The sequence below is a fragment of the Cyprinus carpio genome, chromosome A1 (genome assembly GCF_018340385.1).
Source record: "Cyprinus carpio isolate SPL01 chromosome A1, ASM1834038v1, whole genome shotgun sequence".
In the NCBI taxonomy this organism is placed as follows: Eukaryota; Metazoa; Chordata; class Actinopteri; order Cypriniformes; family Cyprinidae; genus Cyprinus; species Cyprinus carpio.
The window spans coordinates 14,531,233-14,552,423 of record NC_056572.1 but is presented as its reverse complement, the minus strand read 5'-3'; the positions used below and the strand labels follow the sequence as shown (position 1 = coordinate 14,552,423).

Sequence of the window (21,191 nt, the reverse complement as noted above, 5' to 3'; positions counted from 1 at the left end):
CTATTAGAAACAACTGGAAGATATTTGGTACAACACAGACCCTCCCTGGATCAGGACGTCACTCCAAACTGGATGAAAAAGCCAAGAGGAAACTGGTCAGAGAGGCTACCAAGAGGCCTACAGCAACTCTGAAGCAGTTGCAGGAATTTATGACAAAGAGTGATCATTGTGTGCATGTGACAACAATATCACAAATTTTCCACAAATGTAGCTTGTATGGGAGGGTTGCAAGAAAAAAAAAATCTACTCCTTAAGAAAGGCCACATGCAGTCATGACTTAGCTTTGCCTAAACACACGTTGAAGAATCTGAGGCAGATGAGACTAAAATTTAATTAATTTGGCCTCAACGCCAAACAATATGCCTGACAGAAATCCAATACAGCTCCCCATCCAAAAAACAGCATTCCTACAGTCACTTAAAATACTTTTTTTTTTTTTTTTTTTTGAGTTTTTGTGAGTATTTTGTAATTATTATTTTGCTGGAAAAAAATAAAAAAATAAAACTAGAAAAATCAGATGTAATTTGTAATTAAATACTTTTGGAGACAGTATTCTGTATATGACATACTTAAAATACTTAATCAAGTATGTAATTTTATTCTAAGATAATACAATGTGTTTTTTTTCACTTGTGTTAATAGTACTGCCAACTATAGCCTATCACAGTTTTTGGCTAGATGCAAGTGCATAAAATGTGATGCAAGTGCATTATGTGAAGGACTCAGAGTGGTTTTGCCGGGAAAATCCAAAGGAAACGATCATAACAGTGTACATTTATTGAACCTCATCTGTCGACATGATGTTTCTAAAATTTAGTTTTAACTTTCTAAGAATGAGTCATGCTACATGTTATTTATTGTGCGAGTGCATAAGATGGTGGCATGTTCACACCAAGTAAAACATTAACCAGTGAGAATGATGAATCTCTGGCTATGTAGCTTTGTATAGCGAATGAAGAGTAGTTGAGATGTGGACTAATGGTGCTGCTCTATAAGCATCAGTGAGAAGTGGATAAATGAAGTTGTTTGGAGTTTGTGGCTGTTTTACATGCAATTCTGCTGAATCATCATGTGGCTCGTGAGTCGGAAACTTACAAAAGAGGAATTACAGTGCGGGTGAGTGGGAGGCTGAGGTACGGACACTTCTGATCTCAAAGCACACACTGAGCATGATGATGTGAAGAGTTTACTGTAAATGGACTGGGTAAATCTACTCCTCTAACATAATTGTCAAAAGCACCGGTGCAGAAATAAGCGTTTGCATTTGCAAATGTTTTGATGAAAACAAACAGAAGTAGAACTGAATCTTCCTGTTCATGTGTTGATATTCCCAAATCATGCATCCATTAACTCCTCCCATCACTGAATATTCTATGAGGCTTTGAAATGAAGCCTGAGATCCATCTATGACATGTAAAAAGGAAAGCGCCAAGTATTTATTTCAAAACTGGTATAAATAAATAAATGAATGAATAAATGAAAAAGATTGGAAAAGAAGGAAAGATTGCAATACTCAAAATGGTGGCTTTGACAAATGACAGTTTTAATTCAAAAATAAGTAATGAGTATTTAACAAGTTTTTTTTTTTTTTTTAAGGCAATAACAAGTTTTTTTTTTTTTTTTTTTTTAAAGAGTTATGTATTTAATTGGAAAAACGGGCATGGCTAATTATTATATTACATTTTTTAAATATAAATTATGTTTCAAAATAGCTGAAAAATGTTAAGTTACTAACAACTAACAAATATAACATTTCTACAGTGTAATTTTGGGAACATTAAACAAAGCACATCAGTGCGTCTGTGAAATGTTTTATTTATCCACTCCACTGCAGAAAGTCAAAGCATCAGAGCTCATTGTGAGGTGGAGTTCAATGAACTGCCCATGTATTCGGGTTTATAAGACATTAAGAGCCCTTACACATGCTGTGGAAAATGTTTCGACTTTCCGTGGCATCAGAAGTGTGCTTTTATTGCCACAAAGTATCAGTAAAAGAAGTGTCCATAAGCCTCCCGTGTGCTTAGTGCCAACACAATGGCCTGCTTCTGTTTGCCAATCATTGTTATTTGCCAAGCGTCTTGTGCTGATTTGATCCTCCTGAATCACGGAGCGGATTTGAGGCTTTAGATAATGAAAAGGATGCTAATAGCAGCTAATCTGATCAGCTGGGAATCAATGGAAAATCCACGGCAAGGTCTTGGACAGAGATCATTACTATTGTTGAGTTTTTTTATACTTAAAATCTCAAGCCTTCTTCTCGTTCTCTGCCCTTTCAGTTGTCCGTAAATAGTTTGTATGTTGCTGTCTGTGTGTGTGGCTGTTGTCTAAAGTGAAAAACACTAATCTGGTGACTTGGGAAGGGAATTTGCACCCCAACACCCTTGGGTCAATCCTAAGTACAAGGGACCGATGGAGGCTGAAAATAGAAAATATCCCACAAACTGACCCCATAAAGGCAAGGAAAACAAAGCAAATGCTGGCGAGGAAGGCCTATTGTCTGTGGGGTGATGGTTATTGAGGCTTCCAGGGATGCAGGTATCATCCGTGGTGAATATCGAGGGACGCCAGTGAGACCAGTGTTATTTTGGGAGCATGCTGGAGGCTGCTTTGGCCCTTGAGGGAAAAGCTTGTTCATAGTGGAGTTTATGTAGCATGACTGCTCTAAATGAAGCTGCCTAGTGCTGCGGGTCAGCCTATTAATAAAGTGGATTGAGGCACCTTCCAGATAGAGAGCTCCTTTCCCAGTGGCTTCCCAGTGGCTTCACCTGCTTACTAACTCTACCCTGAGGCCACACAACCTGTGCGGTCACATCATCACTCTTGTTATTATCTTGTAGGAGAACATGAAGGGTTATTCCACTGAGTCCAGCCAGCACTGGTTACTCTTTGCTTTTAACCTATGCTAACAGGACAATCGCCTATGTCGTCTTTCCTTACCGCTGCTTTGACCTTGACCATTTATGCCCAAACAAAACAGTGACCCTGGGTTAGTTTACAGAGAGCTGGGACATCAACATAGGGACGCAGACCGGAAACATCTCCTTATGACCTCTGAATGAATCTGAGAACAGGTGCTTACTATCATGGGTTAAGTGAAATACTCATACTGACCATAATTTGCAATGACAAAACACACAGAAGCCATTCGAGAGCTCTGACAAGTCTAGAACAAGTTTATATCAAACAACGTTTTGTTGCAAAAAAACAAAACAAAACAATGTCTGGCCTTTCCACAATAATACTCTACTATTAACCTTAACTTAAAAAAAAAAAATGCTTTTTTTTATTATTATTACTACTAAAATACATAAAATAGGAACACAGTTTGAAAGCAACAGGACAGGGTAAAACCATTAATTATAGATAATAAATAAAAACAAAACCACAAAATAAGTGTCAACAGGTCAGAGGTAGAATGGTCTGTAGGAACACGGTCAGTCTTCTGAACAAAGTAATGTGTTACTATATTATTTTATATATATTTTTTTGTAAATGTAAGGGCCTTTTTGTCTGTTATGCTGGGTAAGATGGCGAGATGAGGCTGATCTAAGTGCAAGTGGGGTTTATTAAAGGGATAGTTTTCCCAAAAATTCTGTCATTAATTACTCAAACTCATGTCATTCCAAACCAGTAAGACCTTTGTTCATCTTCGGAACATAAATGAACATATTTTTGGTGAAATCCAAGAGCTTTCTGACCCTGCATAGAAAGTAAGGGAACCACCATTCACAAAAGTACCATGACACATGCGTGTGCATTCCTCTGCTTGAAAACAAGCCGCAGCGTATGCGTGTTCTACGGTAGAACGCTGGCTCCTGCGTCAGCAGCACCACACGCATATGTCATGATACTCTTGTGAATGGCAGCATGCTGCTCACATATTATTGTAGTACAGTTTGTGCTGAATAAGGGGTAATCAGACTTTAGCATCAATATGTTTATAAGAAATGGAAAAAGCACAAATGTCAGGGCAAGTAAAGAGTCTACCTTCATATTTCAAATAATATGAAAAAATGTCAAAATAAAGGGAAAATAATGTTCCAAAGTGAAAAATTGTCATCCAGTGATGTAGTGGACATTATATTTTAGTAAACTTCACTGAAACCCCACGTCACAGTTTTAAGTCTGGATGTCCTGTACAGAGAACATTCAGTGCTTTTCAGAGATACCAAATATTTGTACGTTTCTCCATGACCACTCCCTCTGCTTGGTCTTAAAGAGCAAGTGATATGGGTTTTTGAAAAATATATCTTTTGCAGCTTATAATGTAGCTATCCTTAAATGAAATCAATCTGAAAGGTTGTAAATCAAAAAAGTGCATGATAAATAAAGATATTGTCTCTCAAAAGAGAGAGTCAGTTCTGAATCGCCTTAACGAGCCGTTATATTTTCAAATCTTTTGCCTGTTACGGGTATAGGTCACTGGGTAACACATTTGGATAAACCCCGCCTACCCGCAAAATACGAACAGAGTCTGACCTGCCCACAAACACTCCCGCTATTAGTTTACATGATGTTGAGAAGACGCTGTGTACGAGGATACCACAGAAATACAATTCGAACCTTTTGTTGTGTGCATGTCATTTTTACCAAGGACTGCTTCTCTAATCTTGGCTTTTATCTTTGTTGGCTTCTAATCTTCTTTCTTAATTTGGACTAACAAGCGCTCCAGACCACAACCTGTAAGTACGATTGATACATTGTGTACATTTTCAATTGAGTGCTCAAAAAAAGTTTTTGTGCTTATATGTTATGTATACCTAGTGCAGCTTTAGGTTTCCAGGTAAAGCCCAATATTACTGTCTTACTGAAGTAGTTCTGATAATTCGCTGTTAACCCACTATTTCCTAAAAATGTGTTGATTATTGTATACTGATGTTATTCTAATTACTTTGTTTAATATTTAAAGAATGTAGTGTATCACACAGACTTTATTAATCATTGTGAATTTGCTGCACCGGCAGTTATACGGTAAATGCGGGAGAGACGAGCAAGATTTCAGGCTGCTGCACCTGTGATACAGCTGTTCTGCGTTCTGATTAAAAGTTAAGATAGAGCGTTGTTCTTCAAACATTACACTAAACATATTTTGGTTTACAAACTGTATTGTTTCATCAGTTAGTCACGTTAGCACTCGGCTAATATATCCACCAAGTGTTCACAGTTTAGCAGTTAAACTTTAGCTGTGGGCACGATTCACTTGTTTTTGTATTTTATGTTTATAAGAACGGATTGGAGCACAAATGACTCTAATAATAAATGTATATTCTGAGAAAATTACAATGTTTTCTGACCTTGGATGCATTTAAACCTGTAGTAGGGCACTCCAACACAATATTAGGACACTTTAAAATACCATATGACCTGCTTTTTTAAAAATGTCTGACATCCATTTAGTGATAAAATTGTACATACTTATGGAAAATGATAACTCTGGTTAATTTTCAAATTGTTTGTCATAAATGAACATCCCGGGAAAATGTTATGGTGTTTCAAACCAAAATATGACTTCTTGTTATGAAACAGGATATTGATTATCATGTTTATTATGCATTTTGGGAGATACAACAAATGAATAGGAAAATACATTATATATCAATATCCTTATGAAATATTAGATATTATTATGGAAATATGGCCAATTATTACTCCCATTATTACACTTTTTTTCAACATACTGTCCCAACACCACATTCATATGCAAATTAGGTACAGTGTATATATAACTTTGTGTTTAATGGGATAACCAGTTTATGGAAATTTTACACTTTTTTATATCTTTATAACAGAGTTGAGAATCATAAAGTTTGGAATAAAAATAAATAAATAAATCCTGAAACCTAAAAACTAATTGGTGATAAAAAAAAAAATTATAATAATAATAAAAAAAAGAAGAAAAAGAAGAAGAAGAAGAAGAAGATTTTTTTTTTTTTTGCCTTTTCATGTCTATTCATGTCATTTTATTTTATTTAATTTTTTTAGAAAAAAATCCGGATGTCCTCTACAGAGGACATAGCAAAACATGAATAAAATTATTTTTCCATTTTTGTCTATGCCCTAAACAATGTAATGGGCATGAAAACATACTAAAATCACAACATTTTTTTTTTTTTTTTTTTTTCGTTCTCAGGAGGATATACCAAGCTAAAAAATAAATTTGTTGTCTTGGCATTTTTAACGAAGTCTTGGCTGTGTTACATAAAAAGGACTATGTCTTATTGTTTTTTTTTTTTTTTTTTTTTTTTAAAGTTATGAAATAACCAGGGGACTTTTGTCCCGAAAATGCAGTTTGTCAGAGGTCATTCAGTGTAACTTGAAAAAGAAGCCATTCTGAAATCATTTAAAAACTGATGGTCATTCAGCAGTCTGTGACATCATCAAATGGCACCCTGAAGACCATGTGGTGCTGCAGAAAAGTTTATTGATTTACTGCTCTTTAATATTTGATAATTCCACCTATTCATGGTGTGGTATGCGAAGTTACAAAAACACGTCATTCAGTGAAATCCCCCCCCCCTCCCAACAAAAAAAACACTTTTATTGTTAGATTTTTAAAAAAAAAAAATAAGTATATGTTATAAATAATTGTGATTAACTTTACTGGCCAAGCCACTGTTTGATACAGGTGGTCGGTTGATTTTTTGAAGGGGGTGGGTGGGGGTTGGCTTGAAGGTCTTTGACCCTTGTGTGTATGTATGTACCTTTATGCATAGTCATGTCAAGCATGCAAACCCGCTCCCTCTCTCTGATCCTCAGCAGTGGAATGACCTTTATCTGATGTGCTTGGACCATGACCTTCGAAAAACAGCTGAAGACGTACCATTTCCACATGCACAACTAAATCAACATCAATGCACTTTTTGTAACAACTCCTATTTAAAATCTTTCTTTCTCAATTATTGTTTTCCGCCCACTGACTCCTTTATATTTAGACATTTTTCCTCTATCTCTGCTCTGCTGAGGACCTGAAGGCCAGGCCATCTCCCCATAGTCTTTATTACACATCACTGCTGCTTCAAAGCAGAGACGAAAGGACCAAACACACTGGATCTGCAGTCCTCTGGGAGCCGCAGCCCTGCAACTCTCATCAGTCTTTGCTTTCATTCTGTGCGTTTTGGCTCTCTCGCTTTGGTGGCTGCTTGCATCACTTAGAGAGGGCAAGGAGAGCCATGCTCACCTTTGAAACTGTAAACGGCTGGATTAGGATAGCAGCGATATGTCCGTGAACACGCCTGCAAAGATTAGTCTGAAACCAGGGGAATTGATGTGGTTAAGAGGCGGGTCAGCTGTGGGACTGAAACTGAGTATTTTATTGCTTTGCACACAGTTCATGAACATAAGCTCATCTTTTACCTCATTATAAAACTAAAAAGCATAATACAAGAAAACTTAAAAATGATTAAAAATGTGTCATGCATCCAGGTAGCATCAAGGACATCTCGTCTGTATATATAATAATTTATAGAGAATATAACTGTTTTAGAATGAGGTATATGATAAGATACGCTTATATTTATGAACCATGGGAATAGCAATGACACTAGAATTTCATCTTATGGCTCCAGAGAAATCTCTGCAGACACATCCATGAATACAGTTATTCAAAGTCTGAAAAACATGCATGGGTGATTAAATATGATGCTTTTCAATATTTTCACTAATTACAGTTTAAAATATCACACAACATTATCATGCATGGTTTCCCATACATTGGTTTAGTTGTGGTGGCCCACCACAATATCAACACTGACCTCCACAAATAGATTTTACAAAAAGTTTTGACTTTGTTGAATAAACATGAACACTGCACATTTCAAAACACAGCATGGGTGTTTTTATATGAATGTATCTTTTTTGAAGATAACCAATTGTCTTCAGAAAAGTTTTGATGTCATTTTCATGTAATCTTTCCTATAATGCCTGATAAAGTAGCATTCATGAATGCAATGCTGTTTTGATTACAGCTGTTACTGGGAAAACCGCTGTTTCTGCCACTCTTAAAGCGCCTCCTACTGGCAGAGAATTAATTTACACTTTCAATAAGCCTGTCTGCTGTTTTATATTTCCATTATATACATATATATTTCCCCCAGGGGAAGTGCCGCCACACATAGAGCGTAAGTCTGTGTGAAACACTGACATGCATCATTTAATCTCTTGTCTACATGAATATGAAATAGCAAATATAGTCTATACACTATTGATCGAGCACTCTAATGATTAGCCTATTTCAACAAATAATTGACCAGATTTTTTTTTTTTTTTTTTTTTTTTTTAAATCACAGTGAAATTAATCTTAATTGGGCTTAAATAGCACTGTGACTGATCCAATAGACATCACAGGGTTCGACATTAACACCTATCCGCTAGTCCAGGACTAAGGGGAAAGTGAAAAAGAATTTTACTTACCCGACAAGAACATAAAGTCATCATCCTAAAATGTAAATTACAAAAAATAACTAGGGGGAGCACAAAACCCTAGTGAGACTGGTTCTGATTTTATTAGATTCTGTGTAAACGGCGACTAATAATAGATAATGTATTGTCAGTAAACAGGTTGTGCTAGTTCAGACTCTCACTAGTGAAGAAATCGAAACAAATGAGTGCAACAGCACACAGAAAGAAACTCATAGTGGGAAAATGCAGCAGTGAAAATTCAAGATGTTGAGTTTTAACATTTATTACATATAAGTAACACGACACAACCAAGAGTGCTGTTTCCCCGAATATCAGCATGATTGCAAAAGTAACATTGAACAAGACAGACAGTTCAATAAACAAGCAGTTAAAATTAAATGATTAATCCTTTGATGTGTACAATCACACCAGTGTAATCACTCTAACCTGCTCCCTGGAACATACGATCACACTGGTGTGCGTTTATGTGAACGTTCATAGTGTCACATGATCAACTGCTAAATTCAAATATTTTCCTGCCACTGAGCCAGAGACTTACATACTCAGTGCTTGTCAGTGTTCACTTTCAGTGTTTTCAACCACATAATGCTTATTTTAGGTTTCAGACATCTAAATACACATAGGCTAAATACTAGCAAGACAATATTTATAGTTTGTAAAATACACACCGATGTCTGGAAGCAGCAATAATAATCCATTCAATTACAATTTAACGCCTTATTTTCTTGATATCATACACAGATTGTGTAGGTTACTCTAATTTAGTCTACTCTTTTCCCAGTTCACCAGAAACTTACTTTAAAGTCCCCATGAAATCAAAATTGAAGTGAAGAATATGGTTCGTTTGAACCACAGCTGCTGATCTTGGACACTAGTAGTCCAGTTGCCATTGTTATTATTTATAGGGCTCCAAAAACACAGAAAGACTTTATCAATGAATGTGGTGACTTTCTAGGATGTTTGTGTGCAAAAGTTGATAAACTGCTTTTTTTAGGGGATTTTAATATTCATGTGTGCTGCCTAGAAAATGTGATGACGAAGGACTTTTTAAACTTAATTGATCATTTTGAGTTAACCCAAATAGTTAAAGGGGTCATATGATGCGATTTCAATTTCTGAAAATCAATTTTCAATTTTTCTTTGGAGTGTTACAAGCTCTTGGTGCATAAAGAAGATCTGTAAAGTTGCAAAGACTAAAGTCTCAAATCCAAAGAGATATTCTTTATTAAAGTTAAGACTTGTCCATGCCCTCCTAAAACGGCTCATTTAAATACGCCCCCACATGTCTATGTCACTGTGTGGGAAGAGTTTCATAATGCCGCCCAAATGTTCATGCAAAGAAAGAAGGAATAACTTTTATTCTCGCTGTTGCCACTGCTGCCATGTTGTTGAGATGCTGTGTTTCGTTGTGAAAGCGAAACTACTTTGTTTGGCCTACCAAAAGAGGATGATATCCACTTTGTCATGCCTATAGCTGATCCATGCTGGTCGCTGAGGAAATACATCAACTTCCCACTGTGGATCGCCGGATTGGCTTTCACTACATTTACACCATTACACCAAATACACAACATAATGTTATTTTTAGCAACATCATATGACCCCTTTAATGGTCCAACTCATATGTATGGCCATAATTTAGACCTGACATTAACACATGGTCTCCTTACTGAAGATTTAGAATTATATGACCATGTTATCTCTGATCACAAACCTATATTGTTTAATATTCCTGTTTCATGCTGTTCTGTTAACCCTGTTAAATCTCTGCAATGTTTTCGTATTTTTACATCTACAACTGGTACAGAATTTGTCACAAGGTTTAACGAGGTGTGTAAAGTGTCTGACTATGTTCTTCAGGACTCAGCATTTACATTGGTTGGATTCAGCCTGCAAAGATGTGTTAGATGTAGTGGCTCCTCAAAACACTAAACAGCGTAAAGTTAGGTGACGTGACATACAGCCAAGTACGGTGACCCATACTCGGAATTCGTGATCTGCTTTTAACCCATCCAAAGTGCACACACACAGCAGTGAACACCATGAACACAAACCCGGGGCAGTGGGCAGCCATTTATGCTGCGCCACCCGGGGAGCAGTTGGGGGTTCAGTGCCTTGCTCAAGGGCACCTCAGTCATGGTATTGAAGGTGGAGAGAGCGCTGTAGATTCACTCCCCCCACCTACAATTCCTGCCGGCCCGAGACTCGAACTCAACTCGAACTTGCAAGTCCAAATCTCTAACCGTTAGGCCACGACTATAAGAAGTCTTAGACAAATCAGTAGACAGGCAGAAAGAATGTGGAAAAGAAATAAGTTACAATTTATTATGATATCTTTAAGGAAGTGTTAAATTTTTTTCAGAGGGCTGTAAGAATCTAGGTATTTTGTTGAGCTAATAGAAAAAACACTAATAAACCATCGTTGTTTAGAATTATAAATACTGTATTAAATCCTCCAACATTAAATTGATCCTAGATCCGTTCCCATCTATATGTAAGAATGTAAAACTAAGATTGAGAACCTCAGAGGGACTATTCCACAAATGAGCTGTGTCTTTTGTTGAGCTGTGTTACACAGACTGCAGTTTTTAATCAATTTGAACCCATTACATTTCAGCAGCTGTGTGAAATTGTAAGCAGGTTAAAACCTACTTGGTCAGCCATATATATGGTACCTCCATGGTTTTTAAAAGAAAACTTTTAGGTCATTGGACCTAGTGTTCTTCAGATTTTAAACAAAAGTTTAAATACAGGTGTTTTCCCCAACATGCTGAAACAGGCCTTTGTGCAACTTGTACTAAAAAAATCCAACCTAGACCCAACTGACTTGACTAAATTTAATTTTAATTTTAGACCAGATTCCCATCTTCCATTTTTGTCAATTTTTTTTTTTTTTGAAAAAGTGGTGTTTAGTCAACTACATGACTTTTAGAAAGAAATAAGATAGGTGAAGTTTACCAGTCTGGTTTCAGGAAGCATCATTCTACAGAGACAGCCCTTGTCAGAGTCTTTAATAATTTACTGATGACTGCGGATGCTGGTGATTCAGCTGTGTTAGTTTTATTAGATCTAACTGCAGCCTTTCATACAATTGATCACACAGTGCTACTTTCACAGCTAGAGAAGTATGTGGGGATTCAGGGGAAAGCTTTAAATTGGTTTAACCTGTTAACCTGCACCCACCATTATGGGACTCACAGCTGAAAATGCCCTACCTAACTTAAAATTGCAACAGTTCCTGACTTCAGTGTGCTACACACACAATTTTGGTGTCTTTGGAAATACGACCCTTTGGGCTTTACTATCCATCATCCAGAGTCCATAATACTCAAAAAGATAAAAAGTTATAGACACTGAAGTGCCTTGAAAAAAAATGTACCACACTGATTTTTTTGTTTATTTTATTTATTTATTTATTTATTTTTTCATATAAAAATACATGAAATCATTCCTGGAGCAATCCAGAAAAGTAATGGGTTGAAAGTCACATGTCTCATGATTTTCTATTTCAAATCTGAAGAATATGCCATGAAAAATTTGATTCCTGCAACCATTTTTCTGAGACTATTTTTTCCCTTTTGAGGAAAAATATTTACCAATTGTATTGAAGGGTTCTACAACTACTTTAGTCATTAAACATACCACTGCATAGTTTTTCAATGATAAAACAATAGACAGAATCTTAGACATCATATAAATGATTTATTTGAGCACTAGAAAAATACAATAAGAATAATTTGAGAATAATTTCAGTAATAAATAATAATAATAATAATAATAATAATAATAATAATAATAATAAGAAGAAGAAGAAGAAGAAGAAGAATTAACTATGTATGCCAATTACAATACATCCTGAGGTGCTAGAAATACAGCATTTCACACTGATACTCATATAGTCAACAATCACATGTTGATGGCCGGTTATACAGATGGTAATCATACAGATACGCCATATAGTCAATAATCACACTCTATTCATATAGACCACATTCACACTGATAGCTGTGATTACACAGGAATCACACCCTGATGTGCGCTCAAAGAGATGGTAATCATGCAGATACAGCCACATTCCCCAAAACAAACAAACACATATGAAAAATGTTGAAGAGGAAAAAAAAGAAAGAAATATGTGTATACCAAGACTCAGTTTTTTGAGCGTAGGTTATTCCATAATGGATACAAACAATACTGTCCCTGAAGAAATAGGACATAAACAAAGGAATTATCATCCATATTACAACGTTATTGCTTCGTTGGACTAAAAGTGCTCTATGAGATGTCATTTAGTGGACCCTTACCTTTCTAACTAAACCGAGATTTACAGCTGTGGATGTGTTTATGACTCGGTATTACGACAAATCTGGTACGTACTGCATTTTGAATATGCATGTTTTGATGTGTACTGCTTACACAAATTTAGCAAATACATTCCATATAAGCTTTCCATTGAAAAACAGCAATCTGTCATCGATGCTTGAGGCTTAGACCTTTAGAATGATATATAGTTTGTAAAGATGAATTTTGTCCCATTTCATTTAATCTATTCATAAACATTGACACTTGCAAACAAAGAGCGTTCAGTTCGTCGGCTTCCAGGTGCGGGTTCACAGGTTAAGTCATATTTGACTGCTTTTGACATGGCAGTAAGATTTGGTGCATATACATCGAACTTGACATTGCTTATATGTGGTGTGCCTCAAGGCTCTATTCTGGCCCCCACACTTTTTTCACTGTATATGCTTCTGTTAGGAGACATCTTTAAGAAGTACAACATAGCGTTTCACTGCTGTGTGGATGACTTGCAAGTATATTTACCATTAACAAATGGTAATAGATTACAGTACCGCAAGATTGTTAATGAATATTAAAAAACGTGAACACATTAGTCCGTCTTTGCTTTCTCTACATTGGCTTCCGGTACAGTATAGGATTGATTTTAAGCTTCTTTTATAAGTGTGTAAGTCTTTCCATGGCCTTGCACCTACTTATCTACAAGAACTGCTAATTGAGTATCAGAGTGGAAGAACATAGAGATCAACAACTCAAAATTTACTTAAAATTTGAGCCAGAAAGGGGATCGTGTATTTCCGGCAGTAGCGCCAAGACTTTGGAATAGCTTACCTTTACATGTCAGGGACGCTGACTCTGTACATGTTTTCAAAGTACAACTAAGCACATATTTGTTTGCCATGGCGTATTCTTCTAGTTGATAATTTGTGTATTATTATTATTATAATTATTGTTGTTGTTTTAGGTGATTTTTCTTTTCTTTTTTTGATTTGTATATTGAGATTATGTAAAGCACATTCGTCAATATGCGTTGTTTTAATAGTGCAATATAAAAAAATTACACTGACATATGTAAAAGTATCATTGCATTTTTCATCAACATTTCATATTTGTATATTTAAAAGAAAAAAAAAATCTAATTTTAAAACAATCTCATAACATTATTTATACAGCATTTTTGCAATGTAAATGCATTCATGCCACCTCTGAGCTTCATTAAATAGTAAGTGCCACTATTCATTCAAAATGCATTCATTCATTCAAAATGCCACTTCATTACTACTATACATTCAATAATGTTAGGGAAAAATTGTTCTTTTATAAAAGCAAAAAGGAAATCAATTTAAGGAAGCAAATATCACAAATATGCTTAAGCAAAAAAGAGTGGACAGAGCACTGACGGGAATATTGCTTCAGAATAAACTGTAGACAAGTCATGAATGACAGATTTACTTGTCTAAATTAAAAGCAAATGTTGAAGCTTAATGCCGAGACCTGCACCACGACAGATTCAATGCATAATGATTTCATAATTTAATTGAAAGTGAAATTACATCAAATGCATGGGAGGAATCCAGTGTTCAGTGCGAGAGCATGAAACTACAGATTCATCTTACAAGTTCTACAACATGAACCTTGCATTTGACTTATTTTAGCCAATGCTTTTAGCTTGTCTGAAATGCACAAATCCTCTTTTTTTTTTTTTTTTTTTTTTTTACATAATTTGCTGATTATTTCATGTCTTTGATGAAAAAAAAGTTAAACTGATTTGAACAATTACTTATTAGTTAATTTGATCATGCTTTCACATGCTATTAAGAGTGACTGGAGGATGATGGGAGATGTAGTAAAGTAATCAATGGTGGTTTATGCCAAGACAGTTTACCAATGTTCTCCACAAACAATGGATGGAGGCGGTGTGTGTGTGATGTTTCACCAGTGGCTGTGATAAATGAAGCCATCGACTGCCCAAGCAGACTGTTTCCCCGTGGTATCACAGCTCAGTCACAAACAAACACCATTCCCTCATCCCACTGCATCTGATAACAAACACCATTACCTCTGTTTAGCAAAGCAACTTCACTGGAGAATGAATTGGCCACTTACGTTAACACTGCCATTGCTTAGTCATGAGCTGCAACCGTTTCAGTAACACAGTAAACATGTGCATCTAATATAAAGGAAGCATCATTACTTCTTCCCAGATAAACATCATTAACTGAGTTTTCAGAAACACACCACATACGCTTCCAAGTGACATAAACGTACAACCAGGCTAAAAAGCGCAAATCATTTACCACTGAATTCAGTGAATGTTTCATCATAATTTGAAAAGGTTAAATTATGAATCTTACAAAAGTCAAAGCCAAAAATAAATAAATAAATAAACAAAAATAATAATAATAAAATAAAGGGGATCTGAACAATAAAACATAGAGAGGACAACAGTACTTAAAATTGAAGGGAAAATTATGACATTTAAAAGAATAAGTGTTGTATTTTAATGGAATATTAGACAATAAATAGGTGCATTTATGGACATTTAAATTTAATTAATTATTTAAAAATAAATTATTTTTCAATATTACATTTTTGATTTAATTATTATTGATTCAATCACTCCATGTTGAGTGCTTCAGTCCTCTACAGAAACCTGCTTAATATTATTAAATAATAAAATTATGTATGATGATAATGGATTAGCATGGAATAAAAAGAGAAAGAAAACAAAACATCACAGGGACAGCAGATGTAAAATAGCCTTTGGGCTAATTCTGGCACACTGTACATTTAATTGTGTATTATTAGTGTGCATTGTCCCTGTTAAATAAACCTGAAATAAATAGATAAATAAGATTCAATTCTCATGGACAACAATAAGATTAGCAAGAGAGCAAAAGATTTAAAGGGATAGTTTACCGAAAATCGAAAATTTGCTTTTAATTTACTAACCCTCAGGCCATCCAAGATGTAGGTGACTTTTTTCTTCCGTAGAACAGTAAAGAAGCTAAAACCGTGGTCCTTGGTGATTCGTAAAATGCAAGTCAATAGCTACTGATGCATATGCAGGCAATACAAAATTAAAATATGTGGCTCCTGACAATAGGCCTATATTGAGGTCTTTTTACAGCATTATTACTTGTAATCAAGAGCCCCAGGCAAAAGGTCCTGAGTGTTCAGTTCACAAACCAATAAGAGATAATATCACATTTGTCTCGTCTATATTTTCAGATGAGATCTCAACTATGTCTACAATCAAATGTCAGAATTTTCAATATGAACTCAAACATTCCTCATCCCATTCTTCAAAGATCAAATGATTTGTGCTGCTCATTTTATATTGACTCATTTGTTTACATTATTATTTTTCATTAGCAATTTTTGAGAAACATTTGAATCAAAGTTGATACAGGTACCTGAAAGAAAAAGAGTTGAGATCTCCAAAAACCTTCTGAAACATCCAGCATAATCATGCTTCTCACCAGTTTAACTGGGTAGGTTGGCCTTATTTACTAAACTTACTAAAAACTTTTATGGCAACACCAGCATCCAAAACACAGCATATGCTGATCTCTTCAGAAGGGAAATCTTTTGAGCTATGAAAGAACAACTTCTGAGTAATAAAACATCCTTCTGGGAAAAGAGGCAGACAGAGAAAGAGACACAGATGGAGAGAGACATTCACATCCATAAGGAATGAGCGTGAACATATTGGATGGCATTAGTCCACAAGCACTGAGAGTTTCTGTTTGAAGCTTCGTCTCAGTCGAGTGTCTCGTGAGATCGTCTTGTTTTGACGTGACGTCTCTGTCTTATGTGTCCCTTCATCCTTATGAAAGGCTACTCTAAACAGAACAACAACACATCCATGCAGTTAAACACAAGCAATCAATCAAGTGAAGTCGAAACTCCTAGAGGCAAATTTCTGTTTATTTGGGAGTAAAAAGAAACATGTCTGTGAGTACACAAACCTTCACCTTCTGGTGATCATTTAGTAGCCAAATGATCTTGATACATACAGTATGCTTCCTTTAAGTTTCCTTGAGGGAGAATGGTTTAAGAACACAAAACACAAAGCACTGTAAGAACTTTGCTTAGCGCACCGTTATCTTTGTGTCTCTGGAACATCTGTGTCTGGGCGCATTCTTCTTGTTATCAGAGGAGCTAACTTTCACTCGAGTATGTGGATATTATTGTTTTTCTCAAAATTAACATGATGTGAAACAATATAAACATGATAAACATAGGCTGACTCGAAAGTATGTATATTCTGTACTGTAATTTGTTATTTATATTTTTTTGTTATTTTTGTTTTTGCATTCAAGCTCAAGCAAATTGCAGTATACATACTTTCTGTGCAAATTACAGTACAGAATATACATACTTTCTGTGCAAATTACATATATATATATATATATATATATATATATATATATGTATATGTATATGTATATATATATATATATATATACGTATAATATGTATTTTTTTTACACACATTTTTAACTAATAGAAAACCTTGAGATATAACACAACGCTGTTGTAGAACATTGTTGTGTATAATGCCTAATCATAAGCTTGTTCAGAAATGGTGAGGTGGCAAGGGGGCGTGGTTCAGCGAGGTCTGCAGTGGGAGAGAGAGACAGGAGACGAGCAGTGCGTAAGTAGGTCAAGTGCAAATAACAAACACCTCTGTCTTGTTTCAATAATTTGCGTAGATAGACCAGATAAAGGTCACTGGAAACCGACGCAGAGCAGGAGAGAGATTGGCTGCATCCGAAAACTTAAATAGGTGACTTGCTGCCGTATGACTTTGCAGGCGGTGTTTTTGCACGAAGGCACCTCATGAAACTGATTTCGGACAGACTTCTGAGGCAGCGTAACGGTTTAATGATCTACAACAAAATATAACGATTTTTTGTGATAAGTGAACAAATATTTAATTACTATAATGCTGATTTCTGCCTAGAACTAACATCAAAAGTGTAAAAAGTTAGTCAGAAATATACATTTACACACAAACTGACACCAAACGCAACTTTCAGATGCCACCTTTTTTTTTTTTTTTTTTTCAACCATCATGGGATGGAACGCACAGGTTTGTGGGATATCAAAGGCAGCGAAGGATACATCTATGCTGCCTTCAAAATTTGATCAGAAGAAGGTACCTCCAGAGACAGGAAGTAAAGCAGATTTTGGATTTGAACGTGCCTTGATGGCTTCCTGCCTTAGAATGCTGCCTCTGAAGTTGTTTAAAGCAGTGGTCTCCAACCCTGCTCCTGGAGAGCTACCGTCCTACAGATTTCAGCTCCAACCTCAATCAAACACACCTGAACCAGCTAATCAAGGTGTTCAGGGCTACTTGATAATTACAGACAGGTGTGTTGGAGCAGGGTTGGAACTGAAGTCTGCAGGATGGTAGCTCTCCAGGAGCAGGGTTGGAGATCCCTGGTTTAAAGGGTGTTGAGCACATCTACTTTTGTGTTATATTAAGAAGTCGAATAAAATACGAGTTCCAGTCACGCCAAACCTGTCTTCTTCCTTCCGTACATTGTTACAGGTGACAAAAACTTGATTATTAAAAAAAGCATATTTCTCAATGAAATGTAATTGAAATAAATATTCAAATAATTTTTTTATGAGCCCAAATATTCAAATACACTATTTTTTAAAAATGCCCATCCCTAGCGTTTGCATGTTGGCATATCTCACGTGGATGATTACTGTACGAATAGCACGCGCTGCATGTGGGTGTGACCACATTACAGATAATGAGCTCAGATGGGAAATACTGTACCTTGCGTTGGTTTCATACAAATTACTTTATCAGACAATATTTGTTTTCATTGTGACTTCATTTAAAAATAGACACTAAAAGCTTTCTATAGATATTTCTCATGTCCATGTCAAGTATTTGCTGAGTTTTCCGTTAATTTTTTGGCAAATTTCAGAAAGAAGTTCACAGAGACTTGGCTGAAAGTGCACCCTGTTTGTTTTCTTTATTTTGCAAAAGCACAATATTGTGTTGATATTTCGAGTGTATACCAATAAAAGTAGACCTTTGAAGGTTTCAAATTATGTATAACTGTTAACTGTGCGATCAAAAATGATGGAACATTTTAAGTTCTTCTTGATGTTATAAGGAAAAAATGCAAGTGATCATTCAAGTTGCTGTTTTGATACTTAGCCTAATTTCAGCCTAACAGTCAATATTAAGTTTAATCATTATTTTTTCAGGCAATATTAAATTACTCAAAGAACAATGTTTCACGTTGTTGTGTATTTTTTAGGTTTGATAACTTGAAAAGTTAAGTAATTAGCAATCTGAATACATTTTAAATGCAATAATCACTAATGTAATCACATTTTAAATGAGTAATTATTAATTTGCAGTGGATTACTTTGAGTTAATTACCCAACACTGTTTGTATGTTTTCTCTATATATTCAATTGTGCTATTGTTTGTGATTTGTTTTTTTGTTCTTATTTACTGACTGTTTGCTTGTCTTTAATAATGTATGAACTTTATATTTGTTGGGCTAATAGTTTTTGCTGTAGTATCGAATTTGGAATTGAGAATTGTAGAATTTAATTGGTATTTAAAATGTTGGTGTCATATAAGCTTATCTATTACCAAAAACAATGATAATGGTAACTATGTTATTTTTTTATGTTTTATTTTTTTTGAATGAATGAATGAATGAATGAAAAATCAAATTGCCTAATTAAACAATTTCAGATTTTATTTTATTTTATATTAATTAGGCATGGAATTATTATTATTATTATTATTTTTTAAATAGCTCAGTCAGACTGAAAAGCCTTCTTTTAAACATCTCAGTTGATCAAAAAAATGGGATATTTTTATGTTGTGTGTGGCATTCATCTGCCATTTCTAATATAATCCATTCTCGTGTGGCCAACTATGGAGCTCTAGCAGCATGATTAATTTTAGCGGTAATCAATGATTATTCTACAAAGGCCTCATTACAGTCGACCTACTGCAGATTGTTGTTATTATTGATTCATACTATTTAACTAAATAAAAAAAAAATAAAAAAACTATAAAATAAAAAATAAAATGTTTGGGGCATTTCAAACTAATAGCTTTGCAGGACAATAAGAACTTTTAGTAAATAACTTTTAAAGTTTCCACAGCAGACTAAGCAGACTAAATTTCTAAAAATTGAGACTAAAAATCTTGAGACACTGTTGAGATCTCTTCAGTCTTGTGAGTTTACCGAAGTCTTTTTCTCAAGAGCATGAAGACTTAAGCAATGTTCCCCATATGCACTCCAAATAATTGAACCGCTGTCTGGGAGTAACAAGCGAGATTTTAAAGCGATCTCATTAGTGATTGTTCTTTCCTATGGGGAGTGACCGAGACGCACCATGAGTGTGAATGTGAGAAAGTCTTCACAGAGACTGACAGTATGTGTCTTTCTGAAAGCTTGCCTGGACACCCACTCACAGCTGCCTCTAAAGCATCTCCTACTCGTCTGCAGATATTGTGTTTCCTCCTGCTTTCTGTGCTGTAGCAGCATAAGCCATGAGAGGAGGAGGATATGGAAACCGAAGCCTTGATGAGTCACTGTGATGGTGCACATGAAACGAAGGAGCAGGAATAGATAGCAACAATTCACAGCAAAGACCTTCATTGAGATGAAACTCGCTTTTGAATTCTGGGTCCGAAACGTTTGTTTCTTTAAATTTAGGAATTACATTTCAATTCTGCTTTCATCCACAATCACACAGATGATATATACTCATTCTAAGTTCTGGTATTAAACATTGACACGATGCAAATTTCTCTGGATAAATGTGTCTGCCAAATTTGCTGAAAATGTCCTCACCCTCAGGCTTTTCGCTTCACAATATGTCAATTGATTGTCTGGATTCATAATGGATGGACACGTGGATTATTGTGATGTTTCAATGTGATCTTATGAGAATTTGTATGTATTTTACCTAAAATTTGATTCTACAAAACGTACATTTATTTACATTTGCACAGACACTGAAACGTACAATACTGACTAATTTACAGCAACTAAACGTACAATGCCGACATATTGACGATACCTAAAATCTAAATTATTTACATATGAACAACTTTACAGACTTACAAATCAATCCTTATGAATACTGAAATTGCAGCATTAACATTGTATTGTATTCAGTTGTCATATCAATGGCATTGTTTTCAATTGCATTATTAAATAAAGTTTACTCATTTACTTAATATCAAATTATACTATTTAATTTTGTTCTGTATTATTTCTGCTGCCAACTCATTTAGAAGAATACATAATGTTAAACAAGACTACACTTTAAATCCTTAAAATAAATAGCATTTCTGCATTTAACCATTACTTATGTAGCCTAATATTTACTTTGTGTTCTGTGGGACACAAAAGGATATGCTGTGACTGACAATAGAACCAAAAAATAGAATATACCAAAAAAAAAAAAAAAAA

General features: G+C 35.1%; 1 protein-coding gene across 3 annotated transcripts in view; it reads right to left on the bottom strand.

Moving 5' to 3' along the window:
- LOC109068543 (neural cell adhesion molecule 2-like) overlaps nucleotides 1-21,191 on the bottom strand; it is a 454,473-nt gene that overhangs the window by 420,909 nt on the left and 12,373 nt on the right. The window lies entirely within an intron of this gene.